The sequence below is a fragment of the Bos grunniens genome, chromosome 15, assembly GCF_055505025.1.
Source record: "Bos grunniens cultivar Pamir isolate PY7600 chromosome 15, Bosgru_T2T1.0, whole genome shotgun sequence".
Classification (NCBI taxonomy): Eukaryota; Metazoa; Chordata; class Mammalia; order Artiodactyla; family Bovidae; genus Bos; species Bos grunniens.
In genome coordinates, this window is record NC_141179.1 from 771,733 (window position 1) to 792,679 (window position 20,947).

Genomic DNA, 20,947 nt, shown 5'->3' on the forward strand with positions numbered 1-20,947 from the left:
TACAAAATTTATATCAAATACCAAAAAACATAAATTAAAAATCTAGAGTACAGTTTGGAATTTCAGATATACAGTGTTATATAAAAGAAGAAGAGAAAGAAACAGAGAAAAGAAAAAAAAAGTCACAGAAATCATAAAAAAGACTATAGGTACAAAATTGACAATATATACCAAAAAGCTAAAATTAAAAATCTAGAGTAGAGTTTGGAATTTCAAAAATACAATGTTAAAGAAAAGAAGAAGAAGAAGAAAGAAAAAAAAACAAGGTCAAAAAATTATAAGAAATATATATATGAAGTTTGCTGAAGAAGAAAAAAATAGGGTCTTTTTTTTTTTCTTGCAAAGTAATAGGTTATAAAAGTGAAAATTAAAGGAACAATAGAGGACTTAAAATTAAAAAAAAAAAAGAAAGAATGGTGGTAAAAAATAGTAAAAATATATCTAGGACTTTCTTCGGTTTTGTTGTGAGTATTGTGGGTTCAGTTCATTTTTGGCTAGTTCCTTGGTCCGACTTATATTTCTCAAGATCTATAGGCCCCTTCCTATGTAGTCCGTAGTAACCACAGGGTTGTAATCTATTGCCTGTAGCTTCCAAGGAGTTTCCGTCTGTTATAACTTCTTCTGTTTGCTGGTCTCTTCAGTGTCTGGTTTCCGCCCTGACACAAAGGGGATGGTGGAGGACACTTTTTTTTTTCTAGACTCACTTGTTCAGTCGCGCTGCGGGGAGGGAGGGAGGGATGCTGCAAACAAATAACACTGGCGTGCGCTCACAATGCCTCAGCCACACTGGGTCTGCCCCCGCTCACGGCGCGTGTAGCCTCCCTGCCTACACTGCTCGGGCTCTAGGTTGTTCCGCTGGGAACAATCCGAGGCCAGCCCTGGGCTGCATGTACCTCTCAGATCCAAGCCGCTCAGGTTCAGGCACTTGGGTAGTCCTCAGAGGCGCAGACTCAGTTGGGCCTGTGTTTTGTGCTCTTCCCAGGTCCGAGCAGCTCAGGTGATGAGGTGTTTGGCGAGCGCCAATGCTGCGACTTATCGCCTCCCCGCCACTCAGTTATCTGGGTGTAAAACCAGCGCACCTTCTCAGGCAGATGTTGACCGTCCAGACCCCCAATAAGTTTTAGATAGCAAATAAGCCTGCTTACAGTTTTATAGATAATGTCTCTCTGGGGCTGCGATTGCCCCCTTCCGGCTCTGGCTGCCTGTCACCGGAGGGGGAAGGTTTGCAGCTGGCTATCTCTATTCAGTCCTTTGTTCCGTGCACAGGCCTGGCGGTGTCTTAGGTTAGGGCTGGCTTTTCGCGTGGTAGATATCCCTCCATCTGGTTTGCTAGCGCAAATTATTTCGCTCAGATAGCGCTCAGGGTATTCAGGCCAGATTCTTACTCTCAGCGATGCAGCCCGCGCTGCGCCTCCCTGCCCAGCCCCTGCTTGCTAATGGCGGATGCAGGCGTCTGCACTGCTTCTCCGCTGGGGGAGTTACCGTAGGGCTCACAATCTGCGAGTTTTAATTGTTTATTTTTTCTCCCTGTTATGTTGCCCTCAGTGCTTCCAAAGCTCGGCACAGATTCGGCAGTGAGAAGGTTTCCTGGTGTTTGGAAACTTCTCTCTTTTTAAGACTCCCTTCCCGGGACGGAACTCCGTCCCTCCCTCTTTTGTCTCTTTTTTTTTTTTTTTTTTTTTTGTCTTTTATATTTTTTCCTACCTCTTTTGAAGAGTTGGGTTGCTTTTCTGGGTGCCTGATGTCCTCTGCCGGCATTCAGAAGTTGTTTTGTGGAATTTACTTGACGTTTAAATGCTCTTTTGATGAATTTGTGGGGGAGAAAGTGTTCTCCCTGTCCTACTCCTCCGCCATCTTGGCTCCTCCCCTCTCTGGGCAATCTTGATTTCAGCTTGTGCTTCATCCAGTCCAGCATTTTGCATGATTTACTCTGCATATAAGTTAAATAAACAGGGTGACAATATACAACTTTATCATACTCCTTTCCAAATTTTGAACCTGTTTGCTGTTCCATGTCAGTTCTAACTGTTGCTTTTTGACCTGCATACAGATTTCTCAGGAGGCAGGTAAGGTGTTCTGGTATTCTTATCTGTTTGAAAGTTTTCCACAGCTTGTTGTGACTACACAGTTAAGGGTTTTGGCATAGTCACTGAAACAGAAATATATGTTTTTTATGGAATTGCTTTGCTTTTTCTATGATCTGATGGATGTTGGCAATTTGATCTCTGGTTCCTCTGCTTTTTCTAAATTCAGCTTGTGCATGTGGAAGTTCTCAGTCTCCATACTCTTGAAACTTAGCTTGAAGGATTTTGAACATTAACTTGCTAACATGTGAAATGAGTGTAATTGTGTGGCAGTTTGAGCATTTCTTGGCATTGCCCATCTTTGGGATTGGAATGAAAACTGACCTTTACCAGTCCTGTGACAACTGCTGAGTTTTCCAAATGTGCTGGCCTTTTAAGTGCAGCATTTTAACAATGTCATCTTTTAGGATTTGAAACAGCTCAGCTGGAATTTCTTCACCTCAACTAGATTTATTTATAGTAATGCTTCCTAAGGCCCACTTGACTTCACACTCCAGGATGTCTAACTCCAGGCAAGTGATCACACCATGATGGCTATCTGAGTCATTAAGACCTTTTTTGTACAGTTCTTCTGTGTATTTTTGCCACCTCTTCTTAATATCTTCTGATTCTGTTAGGTCCTTACCATTTCTGTCCTTTATTGTGCCCATCTTTGCATAAAATGTTCCCTTTGTATCTCTAATTTTCTTGAAGATAGCTCTAGTCTTTCCCAGTCTATTGGTTTCCTCAATTTTTTTTGCACTGTTCACTTAGGAAGACTTTCTTATCTCTTCTTGCTATTCTTTGGAATTCTACAATCACATGGGTAAGTCTTTCCTTTTCTCCTTTGTCTTTCACTTCTCTTCTGACCTATTTGTAAAGCCTCCTAAAACTTTTGCTTTGTTGCATTTCTCTTTCTTGGGGAAAAAAAAAAGTAGCTGCCTCCTGTACTATGGAATTTCTGTCCACAATTCTTCAGACACTCTGCCTATCAGATCTTGTCCCTTGAATCTATTTGTCACTTCCACTGTATAATTAGAAATCTACAAATTGTTAAACTTAGAACTAGGATATTGTATACCATAGACAAGATCCAGTACAAAGGAAAATGTTCTCAATCACTGTTCAAAAACTATCAAGCATTTCAAGACAATGAGAGTAGAGCATGAAATGGGCTTCTGAAAAAAGAAGCATGCTAACTGCACAAGTTGGATCTGCATGAAGCTTGCATTTCTGCAACAGTTTGTAAGCAGAGCTGCCAATGGAGTATGGAGGGAAAAAGGAAAGTATCCTAAAACCTACAAAAATATTTTTAAAATGGAAAGAGAAAGGAACATTGCTCCCCAAATCAAGTGTTAAGTGCTTGTGTAGTGTGTGTGCTCAGTCACTAAGTCGATTCTCACTCTTTGCAATGCCATGGATGTAGCCAGTGGGCTTCTCTGTCCATGGGAACTTCACTGGCAAGAATATTGAAATGGGAGCCATTTCCTCCTCCAGCTAAGTGTTTGTGAGACTGTTCAAAAAGAGAATCCACCCGTCTAGATGAATTTCATAGGACATTCTATTACAAGTGAAAGGGAAACTATTTTTTCCCCAGAAAAAAAGCATCAAAAGTAAACTCTTTTCCCAAATCTTCCCACCCTCTCCCTCTCAGAAACGAGTTGCCAGTCCAGGTTCGATGCGTGATACTGGATGCTTGGGGCTGGAGCACTGGGACGACCCAGAGGGATGGTGTGGGGATGGAGGAGGGAGGAGGGTTCAGGATGGGGAACACATGTATGCCTGTGGCGGATTCATTTTGATATTTGGCAAAACTAATACAATTATGTAAAGTTTAAAAATAAAATTAAAAAAAATAAATAAACTCTTTGCAAGAATTCACTGTAAGAATATTTCTCAAGTTTCCCAACTCCTTTGTTTTGTTTTAAATCTCATGAGAAAATGATGACAGGCTCTTAAAATCATGGATCCTCAATAAAAACAATGCACCCACACAAAATCTTTTCCAATGAGTCAGTTTTTTGCATCAGGTGGCCAAAGTATTGGAGCTTCAGCTTCAGCATCAGTCCTTCCAATGAATATTTAAGACTGATTTCCCTCATGCTGGGAAAGATTGATGACAGGGGGAGAAGAGGATGATAGGACAAGATGATTGGATGGCATCACCGAGTTGATGGACATGTGTTGGAGTAAGCTCTGGAAGCTGGTGATGGACAGGGAAGCTTGGTGTGCTGTAGTCCATAGGGTAGCAAAGAGTTGGACACAACTGAGATGACTGAATGACTGACACAAAATCTTCCAAAGAAATAAACAAATCCACTTCAAGCGGTTCTAAGATTGCCTGTTTCTAATGATAATATCTCTTGTACTAGAATCAGTCTCATTCTACATCTGAGGACATGTCTGTGGGGAGTGGAACATTTGCCTATTTTGATTCTTCTGCAACAGTGACAGCTCTGTAAAATATTGTTCATAAAGATCAATATTTCAGTAACTCTGTTGTCCAGGAAATTAGTTGAATTTGAAACTGACACTGAAAACAGAAAGGATTGCATGTACATATTTTGAGAAAACAAAGTGCAAATTGTGGGCATAATATTAAGAATGTAATAAAATGTCCTTTCAACTAAAAATAGAGAGTAGAAACACGGAGGCTTAATATTGGTTTGGGTATGCTTCTATTTTCTCTACCTATAATTAAGAAAGTTCACTGATCCACTCTAAACTGAGAAGACAACCATATTTCTAGCAGAATATGGGAGGTAAAGGCCTGCTTTTAAATCAAATCTCAGAAGGACTTAGCAACAGTAGCTATGAATGTGATATTGGGAATAAACCCACACAAGATTCACTGGAACATCTGGGTTCAGAAAGTCAATCATATGCCTCAGTCTTATTCTAAATAATTTCAAATCTCTAATTTCCCTAAGAGCTCTATGCAGGCACACAAAATATTTCAACTTGAAATTTCATGAGCATTCAATTTTACATGTTTTCCTTTTCTTTAATACTAAAACTGCCTCCTCTTCAAAATCCAGAACTCTCACCAGTGTCCTCCTGATGAACATGTATGTCTTGGGCAGGTCAGGAATGACCAGGATTCTGAAAGTGCCAAGGTGATTGGTAAACACCATTTATGTAGGTAATTTAATTGATTCCTCTAAACACAGAGACAGTGATATACTCTTGAAGTTTCAGCTAAAGAGATCGTTTCCTCTAAAGGAAAGTGAATCACTAATTCACCTGTGCCACACAGCTAGTATGTTTCAGGGTAGGATTTGAATTCCTGCCTTCAAAAACGCTGTTGACTATTTTTTCAGTCATAGATAGTTTCCATTCCTCAAACTAAAAGACACAGTTTGTCCATTTTCCCTTCAGTATTTTTTTTAAACATTCCTTTAGCTTTCCCTGAGTCACGAATCTCTCCATTCTCATCAGATTTAGGTTCAGTTCAGTTCAGTTCAGTCGCTCAGTCGTGTCTGACTCTTTGTGACCCCATGAATCACAGCACACCAGGTCTCCCTGTCCATCACCAACTCCCGGAGTTCACTCAGACTCACGTCCATCGAATCAGTGATGCCATTCAGCCATCTCATCCTCTGTCGTCCCTTTCTTCTCCTGCCCCCAATCCCCCCCAGCATCAGAGTCTTCTCCAATGAGTCATATCTTCGCATGAGGTGGCCAAAGCACTGGAGTTTCAGCTTTAGCATCATTCCTTCCAAAGAAATCCCAGGGCTTCTCCTTCAGAATGGACTGGTTGGATCTCCTGCACTCCTTGCAGGGACTCTCAAGAGTCTTCTCCAACACCACAGTTAAAAAGCATCAATTATTCAATGCTCAGCTTTCTTCACAGTCCAACTCTCACATCCATATACGACCACAGGAAAAAACATAGCCTTGCCTAGATGGACGTTTGTTGGGAAAGTAATGTCTCTGCTTTTGAATATGCTATCTAGGCTGGTCATAACTTTTCTTCCAAGGAGTAAGCATCTTTTAATTTCATGGCTGCAGTCACCATCTGCAGTGATTTTGGAGCCAAAAAAAATAAAGTCTGCCACTGTTTCCCCATCTATTTCCCATGAAGTGATGGGACCAGATGCCATGATCTTCGTTTTCTGAATGTTGATCTTTAAGCCAACTTTTTCACTCTCCACTTTCACTTTCATCAAGAGGCTTTTGAGTTCCTCTTCACTTTCTGCCATAAGGGTGGTGTCATCTGCATATCTGAGGTTATTGATATTTCTCCTGGCAGTCTTGATTCCAGCTTGTGTTTCTTCCAGCCCAGCGTTTCTCATGATGTACTCTGCATAGAAGTTAAATAAGCAGGGTGACAATATACAGCCTTGATGTACTCCTTTTCCTATTTGGAATCAGTCTGTTGTTCCATGTCCTGTTCTAACTGTTGCTTCCGGAGCTACATACAGTTTTCTCAAGAGGCAGGTCAGGTGGTCTGGTATTCCCATCTCTTTCAGAATTTTCCACAGTTTATTGTGATCCACACAGTCAAAGGCTTTTGTATAGTCAACAAAGCAGAAGTATATATTTTTCTGGAATTCTCTTGCTTTTTCCATGATCCAACAGACGTTGGCAATTTGATCTCTGGTTCCTCTGCCTTTTCTAAAACCAGCATGAACATCAGGAAGTTCATGGTTCACATATTGCTGAAGCCTGGCTTGAAGAATTTTGAGCGTTACTTTACTAGCATGTGAATGAGTGCAATTGTGTGGTAGTTTGAGCATTCTTTGGCATTGCCTTTCTTTGAAACTGGAATGAAAACTGACCTTTTCCAGTCCTGTGGCCACTGCCGAGCTTTCCAAATATGCTGGCATATTGAGTGCAGCACTTTCACAGCATCATCTTTCAGGATTTGAAATAGCTCAACTGGAATTCCATCACCTCCATTAGCTTTGTTCGTAGTGATGCTTTCTAAGGCCCACTTGACTTCACATTCCAGGATGTCTGGCTCTAGGTCAGTGATCACACCATCGTGATTATCTGGGTCGTGAAGATCTTTTTTGTACAGTTCTTCTGTGTATTCTTGCCACCTCTTCTTAATATCTTCTGCTTTTGTTAGGTCCATACCATTTTTATCCTTTATCGAGCCCATATTTGCATGAAATATCCCCTTGGTATCTCTAATTTTCTTGAATAGATCTCTAGTCTTCCCCATTCTGTTGTTTTCCTCTATTTATTTGCATTGATCACTGAAGAAGTCTTTCTTATCTCTTCTTGCTATTCTTTGGAACTCTGCATTCAAATGCTTATATCTTTCCTTTTCTCCTTTTCTTTTCACTTCTCTTCTTTTCACAGCTATTTGTAAGGCCTCCCCAGACAACCTTTTTGCTTTTTTGCATTTCTTTTCCATGGGGATGGTCTTGATCCCTGTCTCCTGTACAATGTCATGAACCTCATTCCATAGCTCATCAGGCACTCCATCTATCAGATTTAGGTCCTTAAATCTATTTCTCACTTCCACTGTATAATCATAAGGGATTTGATTTAGGTCATACCTGAATGGTCTAGTGGTTTTCCCTATTTTATTCAATTTAAGTCTGAATTTGGTAATAAGGAGTTCATAATCTGAGCCACAGTCAGCTCCTGGTCTTGTTTTTGTTGACTGTACAGAGCTTGTCCATCTTTGGCTGCAAAGAATATAATCAATCTGATTTCGGTGTTGACCATCTGGTGATGTCCATGTGTAGAATCTTCTCTTGTGTTGTTGGAAGAGGGTGTTTGCTATGACCAGTGCATTTTATTGGCAAAAGTCTATTAGCCTTTGCCCTGCTTCATTCCGTATTCCAAGGCCAAATTTGCCTGTTACTCCAGGTGTTTCTTGACTTCCTGCTTTTGCATTCCAGTCCCCTATAATGAAAAGGACATCTTTTTTGGGTGTTATTTCTAAAACGTCTTGTAGGTCTTCAACTTCAGCTTCTTCAGCATTACTGGTTGAGGCATAGACTTGGATTACTGTGATATTGAATGGTTTGCCTTGGAAACGAACAGAGATCATTCTGTCTTTTTTGAGAATGCATTCTGTCTTTTTTGAGGCTGCATTTCAGACTCTTTTGTTGACCATGATGGCTACTCCGTTTCTTCTGAGGGATTCCCGCCTGCAGTAGTAGATATAATGGTCATCTGAGTTAAATTCCCCCATTCCAGTCCATTTTAGTTTGCTGATTCCTAGAATGTCGACATTCACTCTTGCCATCTCTTGTTTGACCACTTCCAATTTGCCTTGATTCATGGACCTGACATTCCAGGTTCCTATGCAATATTGCTCTTTATAGCATCGAACCTTGCTTCTATCACCAGTCACATCCACAACTGGGTATTGTTTTTGCTTTGGCTCCATCCTTTCATTCTTTCTGGAGTTATTTCTCCACTGATCTCCAGTAGCATATTGGGCACCTACTGACCTGTGGAGTTCCTCTTTCAGTATCCTTTCATTTTGCCTTTTCATACTGTTCATGGGGTTCTCAAGGCAAGAATACTGAAGTTGTTTGCCATTCCCTTCTCCAGTGGACCACATTCTGTCAGACCTCTCCACCATGACTTGCCTGTCTTGGGTTGCCCCATGGGCATGGCTTTGTTTCATTGAGTTAGACAAGGCTGTGGTCCTAGTGTGATTATATTGACTAGTTTTCTGTGAGTATGGTTTCCGTGTGTCTGCCCTCTGATGCCCTCTTGCAACACCTATCATCTTACTTGGGTTTCTCTTACATTGGGCGTGGGGTATCTTTTCACGGCTGCTCCAGCACAGAGCTTAAGGAACAACATACCCTTGAACAAGGTGAGTTGTTTTGTTCTATAATCATTAGCTCTGGGCTTAAAGGAAGTCAGTCATAAAGATTATTGTCATAATAACTCAGAATTTAAGGAAAAAGTCTTACGTGTCTAAGGCAAAGGAATGTAGACAAAAATGTTGTCTTTCTTTCCTCCTTGAGATCTCCAGACTCCTTATCAACCTACATACGAATTAACTCTCTCACTACACATTTTCTGGGTAAAGTGGCATTCATTTATCCATTAATCCATTCATTCATGTATTCATATAGTTATCAAATATTCAGAGATAATCCCTTGTTTGCCACTGTATGGTCGATGAAGAAAGTGAAAGAAAAAGACAAAAGATGTTTTTTTGTCCTTCAAAAGTTTTTGTTTCATGATGGGAGAGATGAGGCATAGAAGTTGTACAATCAGATTTTAAATAGTTAAGAATAGTGAAAATTGTGTTGGAAATGGAAGAGAATAGAGCTTGCAATACTCAAAGAACTATAATGCAGTAGGCATAGTTTATTAGTTTATTAACTCAGTATATATTTATTGAGAACTCTAGGTTTTGGAATAATTTCTGACTTTAAATTAGTGAGCAAAGCCAGACATGAACCATAGATCTGATCTTCATGAAACTGAGAATACTGCAGATGATAAAATCATGAGACAATCACACTGGTAATATTAAAACTACAGTTGCCAAATTTCTATGAATTAAAATTATATGCTATTTTGAAAACATATCCTAAAAGGATATGACTTTAAGAGATCAGCCAAGGAATCATTGGAAATATAAAAGGAACAATATAACTAAATCCCTATAATGAAACTGAAAAATAGCAAATTATTAAATATTTTACCAATGGAGAAATAACAAGTAATCTTATGGTACATCTCTCTGTATAACCAAACTAAAAGAAACTGGAAAATAAAGTATTTTAAGTACTGAAAGCAAGTATCTGACTTTCTACATTTATATCCAAATAAATGTTTCTTTGAGAACTGACAAGTGATATTCTCAGATAAGTGAATAGGGAGAGAATCTCACTAAAGAGAACTAAGTAAGGGTTTATAACACAGAGAAGAAAACTAAACTGTAAATTAAGAGTGGGAGCAAAAAGAATTGTGAGTGATATATTTATAATTGTCACTATAATTAAAATTAAAGGAATATTGATATTAAAAAATTATAATTGCAATCAGATACAATATAGATAATATTTAAACTTCATTGTTAAATGATTTATTATTAGTGATGTATTCTATACCTGTAAATAACCATTTATAAGTTAGAAGCAGGATGTATTCACAATTAAAATATTCTCAGTTCATTTTACTATTTAATTAGAAAAGTAGATGTACTGATTAATGAAGACTAAGTTAAGACAAGTATGCATATAATTTACAGGAATTTATTAAAAATAAATAAAAGAATGTGTCATAGATAAACAAAGAGCAAAAAGAATAGAAACTTAAAAATATGATTTAATTCATAGTAGGTAAAGGGGGAAAAAACACATAAAGACAATTTGTGAAAAGCACAAATTAACTTGTTAGAAAATATTCAAAAGTGTCAACCCGCACAATAAAATAAGATATACAATGATTAAAAGGACTCAGGACCTGAAAATAAAAGTTTTGAAATATACATAACAGGCATAACCAACTAAAATCAATGGGGAGCACGGGTATACCTGTGGCGGATTCATTTTGATGTTTGGCAAAACTAATACAATATTGTAAAGTTTAAAAATAAAATAAAATTTAAAAAATAAAAAAAAAAACACTGCCCAATATATGTGAATATCAGAGTTTTAGACTTTATATATCATATAAGAAATAGAAACCATAAATGTTAAAATGAATAACACTAGTTCAGTACTTGACTAGACCTAATCATACAGCCTCAATATATTTTAAAAAATTTTAAAAAAGGCAAACCCACATCATCTTTCTCCATTTTTGCATAGAAAATTCAAACTTTTTTAAGGCTATGGAAGATCTTTAGGAATACATTGCAGTAGATGGAAGTAATAGAACCCTGCTCTGCTCAGTTCTCATCTCCTATAAGCACTTTCAGCATCATAGTCTTCCCCCCAAATGTACCTCAGAGGGGGTGCCAAAGATGGGCAGTAGGGTCCATGACATGGAGAGGTGCAGGATCTGAGTTTCTAAAATATATGAAACAAAAGGACCTGCTGTTAGAGAATAGGAAGCACTGTTCAATACTCTATAATAATCTAAATGGGAACACAATTTGAAAAAAGTAGTTACATGTATATGTATAACTGTGTCCCCTTGCTGTACACCTGAAATTAACACAACATTGTTAACCAACTCTGCTCCAGTATAAAATAAAAATGAAAAAGAAAAATGTTGCATTGCTCGAAGATATTACCTGTTAGTTACTGAAACTGGTGGTCTTTATATGAGTTTGTATTTTGGCTGTGTATTCAAAATAGTTCATAACAAAAAATAAATAAAAGTGAAACCACAAGACTAGTTTTATGATAGGGGTATAAATTGTTTTAAAACATTAACAGAATAATAAAAGTATTAAGCAAGAGAGTTCCAGAAAAACATCTATTTCTGCTTTATTGACTATGCCAAAGCCTTTGACTGTGTGGATCACAATAAACTGTGGAAAATTCTGAAAGAGATGGGAATACCAGACCACCTGATCTACCTCTTGAGAAATTTGTATGCAGGTCAGGAAGCAACAGTTAGAACTGGAAATGGAACAACAGACTGGTTCCAAATAGGGAAAGGAATACATCAAGGCTGTATATTGTCACCCTGCTTATTTAACTTCTATGCAGAGTACATCATGAGAAACGCTGGGCTGGAAGAAACACAAGCTGGAATCAAGACTGCCAGGAGAAATATCAATAACCTCAGATATGCAGATGACACCACCCTTATGGCAGAAAGTGAAGAGGAACTCAAAAGCCTCTTGATGAAAGAGAAAGTGGAGAGTGAAAAAGTTGGCTTAAAGCTCAACATTCAGAAAACGAAGATCATGGCATCTGGTCCCATCACTTCATGGGAAATAGATGGGGAAACAGTGGCAGACTTTATTTTTTTTTGGCTCCAAAATCACTGCAGATGGTGACTGCAGCCATGAAATTAAAAGATGCTTACTCCTTGGAAGAAAAGTTATGACCAACCTAGATAGCATATTCAAAAGCAGAGACATTACTTTGCCAACAAAGGTTCGTCTAGTCAAGGCTATGGTTTTTCCTGTGGTCATGTATGGATGTGAGAGTTGGACGGTGAAGAAGGCTGAGCGCCGAAGAACTGATGCTTTTGAACTGTGGTGTTGGAGAAGACTCTTGAGCATCCCTTGGACTGCAAGGAGATCCAACCAGTCCATTCTGAAGGAGATCAGCCCTGGGGTTTCTTTGGAAGGAATGATGCTAAAGCTGAAACTCCAGTACTTTGGCCACCTCATGGGAAGAGTTGACTCATTTGAAAAGACTCTGATGCTGGGAGGGATTGGGGGCAGGAGGAAAAGGGGACGACAGAGGATGAGATGGCTGGATGGCATCACTGACTTGATGGACGTGAGTCTGAGTGAACTCTGGGAGTTGGTGATGGACAGGGAGGCCTGAAGTGCTGTGATTCATGGGATCACAAAGAGTTGGACATGACTGAGCGACTGATCTGATCTGATAGGATATATTACATTTACATTAAAAATCTCATGATCTTCATTCTTATATAATTTGGATAAAAGTAAATAAAAGAAAAATATCAACAGACAATACACATGCATTTTTGACAGGTTCCTGGAAAATAGATTGGAAACCTTAGAAAGCCCTAGAAATCTAACAAAATGTCATTGCCTTAGCATAATTTTTTAATTCTGCCTGGTAAAACTGTGTACCCTTATGGGTAATGTGGACATAATAATCTGCCTTTAATTAATTTTATAGAGCACTGGCAATGATTTTTGGTCTTGTGTTTTAATTTATATATGGTATTTGTTTAATACATTGAGTTACAACTAACTATTTGAAAACATTTTTCCAGGTCTAATACCTGAATTACAAAAAGAAAAACAATAGTTTATAGCCAAAATGATTTAAAGTACTCACTAATTGACCAGAGAATATGGATATGTGATATACAAGTGACCAAAATATCTATCCTATTGGCAAATAATTTCTCTTGAGTCACTCTCCTTATTGCTTTTTTAATAATTCCTCCCCCAAGACATATTCCTGACTAGACCTCAAATCAGAATCTTCTGAGTCTCCTGCACTGCAGGCATTCTTTATTGTTGAGCTAATGGGGAAGCTTCCTATAAATTCTAAAAATAGTGAATCCTTATGTCATACACTTGAAACTTATAAATTATAAATCAATTATAAATTAATTTTTAAAAGAATGGACATATATAAATAAGCACCAACTAAAAACAATAAAAAGTGCTGTTGAAGATTTATGATTATCAGAAGCAACTTTTAGATTTTAAGTATCAGAGATGGGATAGAAACTATAAATGATATGAGGAATAATACTAGTTTATTACTTGACATAATACAATAATACAAATTCAATATTTAAATAATTATTAAAAGAAAAATTCACAAACCTTTCTCATGTTTTATGTATGAAGTAATAAACATGTGTAGGGATGCTGAAGATCTGAAAAAAACAGAGAAATCAACTAACTTGGCCAAATAGAACCATGTTCTGCTCAACTGCCATCTCTTCTGAGAGTTTTCCAGCACCATAAGATTCCCCAATTTGTATGCCTCAGGAGGAGATGCTAAAGGTGGGTAGTGGGGTCCATGACATGGAGATGTGTGAAAATCCTAAACAAAAGTGTCCTTGTGTAAATGCTTACTGATGATTAGTTATGCATAGTCAAGTGCTCTTTACATTATTTTCTACTTCTGGCTGTGAGCTGTTAATAGCTCATAATAAAAAAAAATACTAAATCAAAACACAGTATCACTTTTAAAGTGAAAAGCATATTGGTAAAACAAGCAAACAAGAGTCAAAATAAATAAGCTTTTTAAAAACCTAAAGGAAATTTGGCATTTCTCTCAAAAGTTTTATGAATGAGGATTCCATTACATCAGTACTAATATCTACATATGTTTCTTAGATTAATAATTTAAGATACCCATTGATCTTCACTGATATATAAGGTGAAAACAGGAAAAACTGACCAAAAGAATCAAAGAAAGAAAAATCTTTCTTCCTGATATGGTTGACAGATTTTGGTAAACAGTTGCAAATTATTAAGCCCTCCATATCAAACAAATTGTCATTGTCTTAGCATTATGAAATTTGAAATTTCATAAATTTCTACCATTATGAGTACTATGAGTAGAATTATCTGACATTTATTAATTTTACAGAAAAATAGCAATGCTTTATGAATTTCAGCATGGTGGATGGTGGTGGTTTAGTCACTGAGTCCTGTCAAACTCTTGAGACCCCATGGACTGTAACCTGCCAGGCTCTTCTGTCCATGGGATTCTCCAGGCAACAATATTGGAGTGGATTGCCATTTTCTTCTCCATTCAAGGTTGTAGTCATTTTAAACACAGTAAAGTAACACAAGCTAATGACTGGACTCATTCTTTCAAGTCTCATAAGTGAGTTACAAAAGAAAAAGACAAGTCAATGAGAAAAAGTGACTTATTAGTAGAAAATTTTCTCTAATTGGTCAGAGAATACATACCTCTGACTAAATGTGTACCTGATTTGACAAACAAATTCTCTTGAAACACTTTCCTTATTGCTCTTTTAACATCTTTGTTCTGAAGGCTGTAGATGAAAGGGTTTAGCATAGGACTCAGAAAGACATAAAAACAGCTGCATGGTCTGTTCTACAGATGCCTCAGAAGGTGGCCTTAGATACATCCAGAACAGTGTCTCATAAAACATAGTGACAACTGTCAGATGAGACCCACAGGTGGAGAAGGCCTTGTGCCTCCCTTCTGGAGAACTCATTTGCAGAATGGCTGTAAAGATGACAATGTAGGAGATGAGGATGATGGTGAGAGAAAACATGAGGCTGGAACCAGCCCCCACGAACATGGCAGTTTCATTGACATAAGTGTCTGAGCAGGCCAGGACTAGGAAAGGTGGGTCAGCACAGTAAAAGTGGTTTATTTCATTGGGTCCACTGAAGGAGGGACGGAGCATCAGGATGGTCTGGGTAAGACCATTTGCAAAGCCATAAATATAAGATGTAGCAACGAGAGAGAGGCAGACACCTCGGGACATCTTGCTGCCATATAACAAGGGTTTGTGGATGGCCATGTAGTGGTCATAAGCCATTGCTTTGAGCATATAGGTATCTCTGAGCACCAAGGAAATGAAAAAGTCAAACTGTATAAAGCAACGGAGGAAGGAAGTGGTTTTTCTCTTGGATAAGAGATTGACCAGCATCTGAGGAGTAACATTGGTGGCATAACAGAGATCTACAAAGGAGAGGTAGCTGAGGAAGAAGTTCATTGGAGTCTGAAGCTTTGAGTCAGTTCTGATTAACAAAATCATGCCTGCATTACCGATGACTGTGATCAGGTAGATGACTAGGAAGACTACAAAAAGGACAGGCTGCAAGTCAGCTCGATCTTCAGTCCAAAGAGGATAAACTCAGTCACCTCTGTGTAATTTTCCTTTAACATTGTGTTTGCTCAGCTTCCAATGATGTCTAAAGTAAATGAAATAAAAATGCATTTTTTTATCATTCTCCATTATTAACATCATTTCATCAATGCCTACTTCTTTCAAACTTCTAAATATATGTGGCATAAAGAAGTTACATAAGGGACTTTTCAGGTTATCCAGTGGTTAGAACTTCATTTTGCAATGCAGGGAACAAAGATTTGATCCCCTTTTAGGGAGCTATGATCCCACATGCCTCACGGCCAGAAAAACAAAACATAAAACAGAAGCAATGTTATAAGAAATTCAGTAGTCTTTAAAAATGTTTCTCATCAAATTTGTCTTTAAATATCCAGAAATAATGTAGTAGATGCTTCAATATTTAACTTAATATAGGATACATTTACATAGTTTCAAATACTTTTCTGCAAGTCTTTTCATAGTTGAGAAGCTTAGATCTTTTCTACAAATCATTACCATGGATTGGTCACTTACAATCCCTTTAAATATATGATTTATATTTATATTCTTTAAAACTATGATTTTTTGTTTTCAGAATAATTCTGATGTAGTGTCTAAAGTGTCAAAAATTGAAATTCATTGTTTTTTTCCCCACAGGTGAATGATTTAGGGAAATAGAACAAATAGATCTTTATAAAATCGGTGTCTGTCTACCTGCCACTCTAACCTCAAGGTTATTTTCTAGGTAGTCCCTCACACTGCATTGCATGTTCATTTTATGCACCCTTGCCTACCTCAGGTGGCCCTCACATGACCAGATCTTACTTCAGTTAGATATCCCAGGCTATCCTTAGCTTTGTATATTTCAGCCAATTATTTAGGGCAATAATTGGCTCATGGGAAAAAATTTAATCAGTGTTTTTGTATAAATACAGGTAAAAATACAGTACATAAACAATACATGATTATTTTTATATATCCACATTTATCAGTGGTATTAAATATTAAAAGAAGGAATAATTGGGGTAAAATAACATATTAAAAATTTCTTCTTGAGAAGAAGACAATTTTTTAAAGAGTGATTGACAGACCCATCCCCAAACCATAATAATTTTGTTGTAATTTTACCTCATTTTAACTCTAAGAAAATAAAAATAAACTGTATGATAGGGATTCAATTTGAGTCTGTAGAGGTCATACTGTTAATAATAACCATATTATCTATAAAACTGAGACAGTATGTAAGAAATCATAAAGTGCATTTCTCATCTTTAGTACATGATAAAGGAGACTATCTCCTTGGAAGAAAAATCTATGACGATCCTAGATAGCATATTAAAAAGCAGAGATATTACTTTGCTGACAAATGTCTGTCTAATCCAAGCTGTGGTTTTTCCAGTAATCAGGTATGGATGTAAGAACTGGACCATAAAGAAAGCTAAGCACCTAAGAATTGATGTTTTTGAAATGTGGTGTTGGAGAAGACTCTTGAGAGTCCCTTGGACTGCAAGGAGATCCAACCAGTTCATCTTAAAAGAAATCAGTCATGAACATTCATTGGAAGGACTGATGCTGAAGCTGAAACTCCAGTACTTTGGCCACCTGATGGGAAGAGATGACTTGGCAAGGAAAACTTAGAGAGAAGTGGACAGAAGTGGCTCTGGGCACTATAAAATTTGGTATTCTTGACAGACTCTCAACCTGAGGTTCTGTCTTGTGGCCTTTGATCTATTTCTTTTTCCACTGTGATACCACTCCATGGCATATTTATAAATATTTGTAATATGAAAAAAATAGAATTTAGCTCAGCTGGTAAAGAATATGCATGCAATGAAGGAGCTTCCCTGGTGGCTCAGAGGGTAAAGCATCTGTCTGCAGTGCAGGAGACCTGTGTTCAATCCCTGGGTCAGGAAGATCCCCTGGAGAAGGAAACGGCAACCCACTGCAGTACTCTGGCCTAGAAAATCCCACGGATAGATAAGTCTGGTAGACTACAGTCCATGGGATTGCAAACTGGACACAACTGAGCAACTTCACTTAGTGCAAAACAGTAGACCCCATTCTGATTACAGGGTCCCGAAGATCCCCTGGAAAAGGGATAGGCTACCCACTGCAGTATTCTTGGGCTTCTCTGGTGGCTCAGATAGTAAAGAATCCGCTTACAATGCAGAAGACCTGGGTTTGATCCCTGGATTGGGGAGATCTCCTGGAGGAGGCCATGGCAACCCACTCCAGTGTTCCTGCCTGGAGAATCCCCATGGACAGAGAAGTCTGGTGGGCTACCGTCCACGGGGTCGCAAAGAGTCAAAGACGACTGAGTGACACAGCATAGAGGACAGCAAACTGTCCAATACGTAGTCCTACCTGTGAAAGAAGAATGATTTCCCAGTGACAGAATGGATATGAAGAAGCTGAGGAATTTATACCAAAATTGTCACAGAGGGGCCAACACCCTAGGGTTCAATTATTTCTCACAGAAAATCATCTAGACTATAAACCACCATGAGTGATTTATTCTTTTTAAAATCTTAAACCCATTGAGGACATGATTCTTGCCTCTCCCCAGTATCTTTAGGGAATCAAATCTGAAATGGTATACTAATGGGACTCATTTTTTTTTTTAAACTAATGCTTAAATGTCTTGATATTTTGAGACTTGACTTGGAAAAGTTACTAAATTCCCATGCAGATAGAAGACTGAATGATATAGGAAAACCCTCAGTCAGATAACTTTTGCTGCATTTGAACTACTTATTTACTGATTCTGAACATTGCTCTTTATATTTTATTTATTTTTTTAAATTAATTTTATTTTATTTTATTTTTTTGTTCCAATTTTATTTATTTATTTTTTTTATTCTTCCAATTTTATTTTATTTTTAAACTTTACATAATTGTATTAGTTTTGCCAAATATCAAAATGAATCCGCCACAGGTATACATGTGTTCCTTAATTTTATTTTATTTTTAAACTTTACATAATTGTATTAGTTTTGCCAAATATCAAAATGAATCCACCACAGGTATACATGTGTTCCCCATCCTGAACCCTCCTCCCTCCTCCCTCCCCATACCCTCCCTGCTCTTTATATTTTAAATTGCTATAATAATAAATAACTAGCAAAGGGAATACCATGGATATACAGATAATATAAATATGCTGATGATGCTTCGTTTGTCAGTCTAGACCATCTATACAGTTTGTCTTTTTTATCTTCTTTTTTTTTTTTTTTTTTGGTCTACCTGGAGCTTAATCTTTAAATTCCATCAATAGAGCTCCTCAAGTGTCTAGTTTCCATCTGAGTTAGGCCACCGAGAGAAACCAGGAGCATAATAGAGATGAGAAGAAGGGAAAAATATCCAAATTTAATTTTCATTTTCTCCCAGTTTCACAGTGAAGGTTAAGGTGGCTGCATCTTTTCAAGGAAAATTCCTGTTGAGGTGTGTGTTGAAAAGGTGGCCTGGCACGTTCTTCCTGGATCCTGTGACACTAGAACGCTGACAGAGCCCCTTGTATTGGCTGCTTCAGACTTGTATGAAAATTGCTTTATGACCTTAGCCTCCAGGTGCTTCAAATTCTTGGACTGATTTATTTAACACTGCCAATATTCTCCTCATTAAATTAAATTCTTTCCATTAAATTCTCTTCAGTTAAAACATGTGAGTAGGATTTTGTTTTGTCTCACATCCCTGACTCAGACCAGAGTGTTACACAATAATTACTCAATAAATGTTGTGATTGAAGTGATATTTCTGGCTTCACCATTGCTGGATACTAAAGGGGCCATTGAATCACCATCCTTCTGGGTCATGGATCACTTGCCGACTACATGCAGGAGTCAGAGATTAAAATTACTAGCATTGCTGCTACTGCTACTGCTAAGTCACTTCAGTTGTGTCCGGCTCTGTGTGACACCATAGATGGCAGCCCACCAGGCTCTCCTGCCCCTGGGATTCTCTAGGCAAGAACACTGGATTGGGCTGCCATTTCCTTCTCCAATGCATGAAAGTGAAAAAATGAAAGTGAAGTTGCTCAGTCGTGTCCGACTCTTAGCGACCCCATGGATTGCAGCCTACCAGGCTCCTCCATCCATGGGGTTTTCCAGGCAGGAGTGCTGGAGTGGGGTGCCATTGTAAAGAGAAACAGGTATTAAATGACAGGAGTCCAGCAATCAAGGTCTGAAGCTCAGTACATGTCCAGCGAGGGGGACGGTGGTCAAGCCCCAATGTGGGATAGTATTATTATTTTCCTACTGGAATGCTGTTTACCAGACTGTTTCTTCTACATTTAGTATTCTAAGCACATTTAATAGGAATCTGAATATTAACTGGTACAACAGTAAAATGATGCTAACAACTTTGGTTTTAAATTGCTACAAAATGTAATAACCATTTTGTAGTTATAAAACACATTAGAATGAAACACCAAACACACCAGAAATCAAAAAGTACTACAACAAAAAACCCCATCTGACCAAACCACTGACTTTGCTATTCTTCTCTGTGCTCATTTTCAGTTTTCACCATAAATCTATTTTTGTTTCATGGATCTGGATGGGGAAGTTTTTCTCAAAAAAGGTGCTTTTGCCTTCTAAATACTGTTGGAAGTATTTTGAGTTGGAAGGACTCACCAAAATTGAAACCACTTCAAAGAAACAAATTTGACTGAGGAGTGCCACTGTTCTTTGTGCCTCAGTCTGCTAAGCATTGTGCTGTGCTTATTCACTCAACAGATCTGACTCTTTGTGACATCATGGGCTGTAGACTGCCAGGCACCTCTGCCCATGGGGATTCTCCAGGCAAGAATGCTGGAGTGGGTTGCCATGGCCTCCTCCAGGGGATCTTCCCAATCCAGGGATTGTACCCAGGTCTTTGCATTGCAGGCAGATTCTTTATTTTCTGAGTCACCAGGAAGCCCCAAAACACTGGAGTGGGTAGCCTATCCCTTCTGCAGGGGAACTTCCTGACCCAGGAATTGAACCAGGGCCCCCTGCATTGCAAGTGGATTCTTCACCAGCTAAAATACCAGCATTCTTGCAGATAAAACTGGATATGAGAATGTGGCTTAGACATGCCTCTCTACCCCTTTCTTGAGAATTAGAGTCACCCAGGCACAGCAGAATAGTCAGAGGACTGTTACTCCCTCCTCCTTCTTGACATGACCAAGCAGCATGTCTGATTGAGATGGACATGGGTATCAACCACACTGAGCAGAAAAGGACATTTCTATTGATGATGAGGCACCTGCAGTGATCTTTTTCATCATGTTATGTATTTCCATTGGTGGCTCAGATGGTAAATCATCTGCCTGCAATGCAGGAGACCTGGGTTTGATCCCTGGGTCAGGAAGATCCTCTGAAGAAGGAAATGGCAACCCACTCCAGCCTTCTTGCCTGGAAAATCCCATGGTCAGAGTAGTCTGATAAGTTACAGTCCTTGGGGTCTCAAAGTCAGACATGACTAAGAGACTTCAATTCAAACCAGTGTAGGTAAGTGGGAATCTATAGAGAGCATCTGAA

General features: G+C 38.3%; 1 pseudogene across 1 annotated transcript; it reads right to left on the bottom strand.

Moving 5' to 3' along the window:
• Positions 1-12,843: 12,843 nt before the first annotated feature.
• On the bottom strand, positions 12,844-15,487 carry LOC147357207 (olfactory receptor 5M5-like; annotated as a pseudogene). The gene is made up of 2 exons (XR_015142464.1): positions 14,536-15,487; positions 12,844-12,878 (listed from the first exon to the last, which is right to left on the bottom strand). The product of XR_015142464.1 is annotated as an olfactory receptor 5M5-like (transcript).
• Between the last annotated feature and the right edge of the window lie 5,460 nt (positions 15,488-20,947).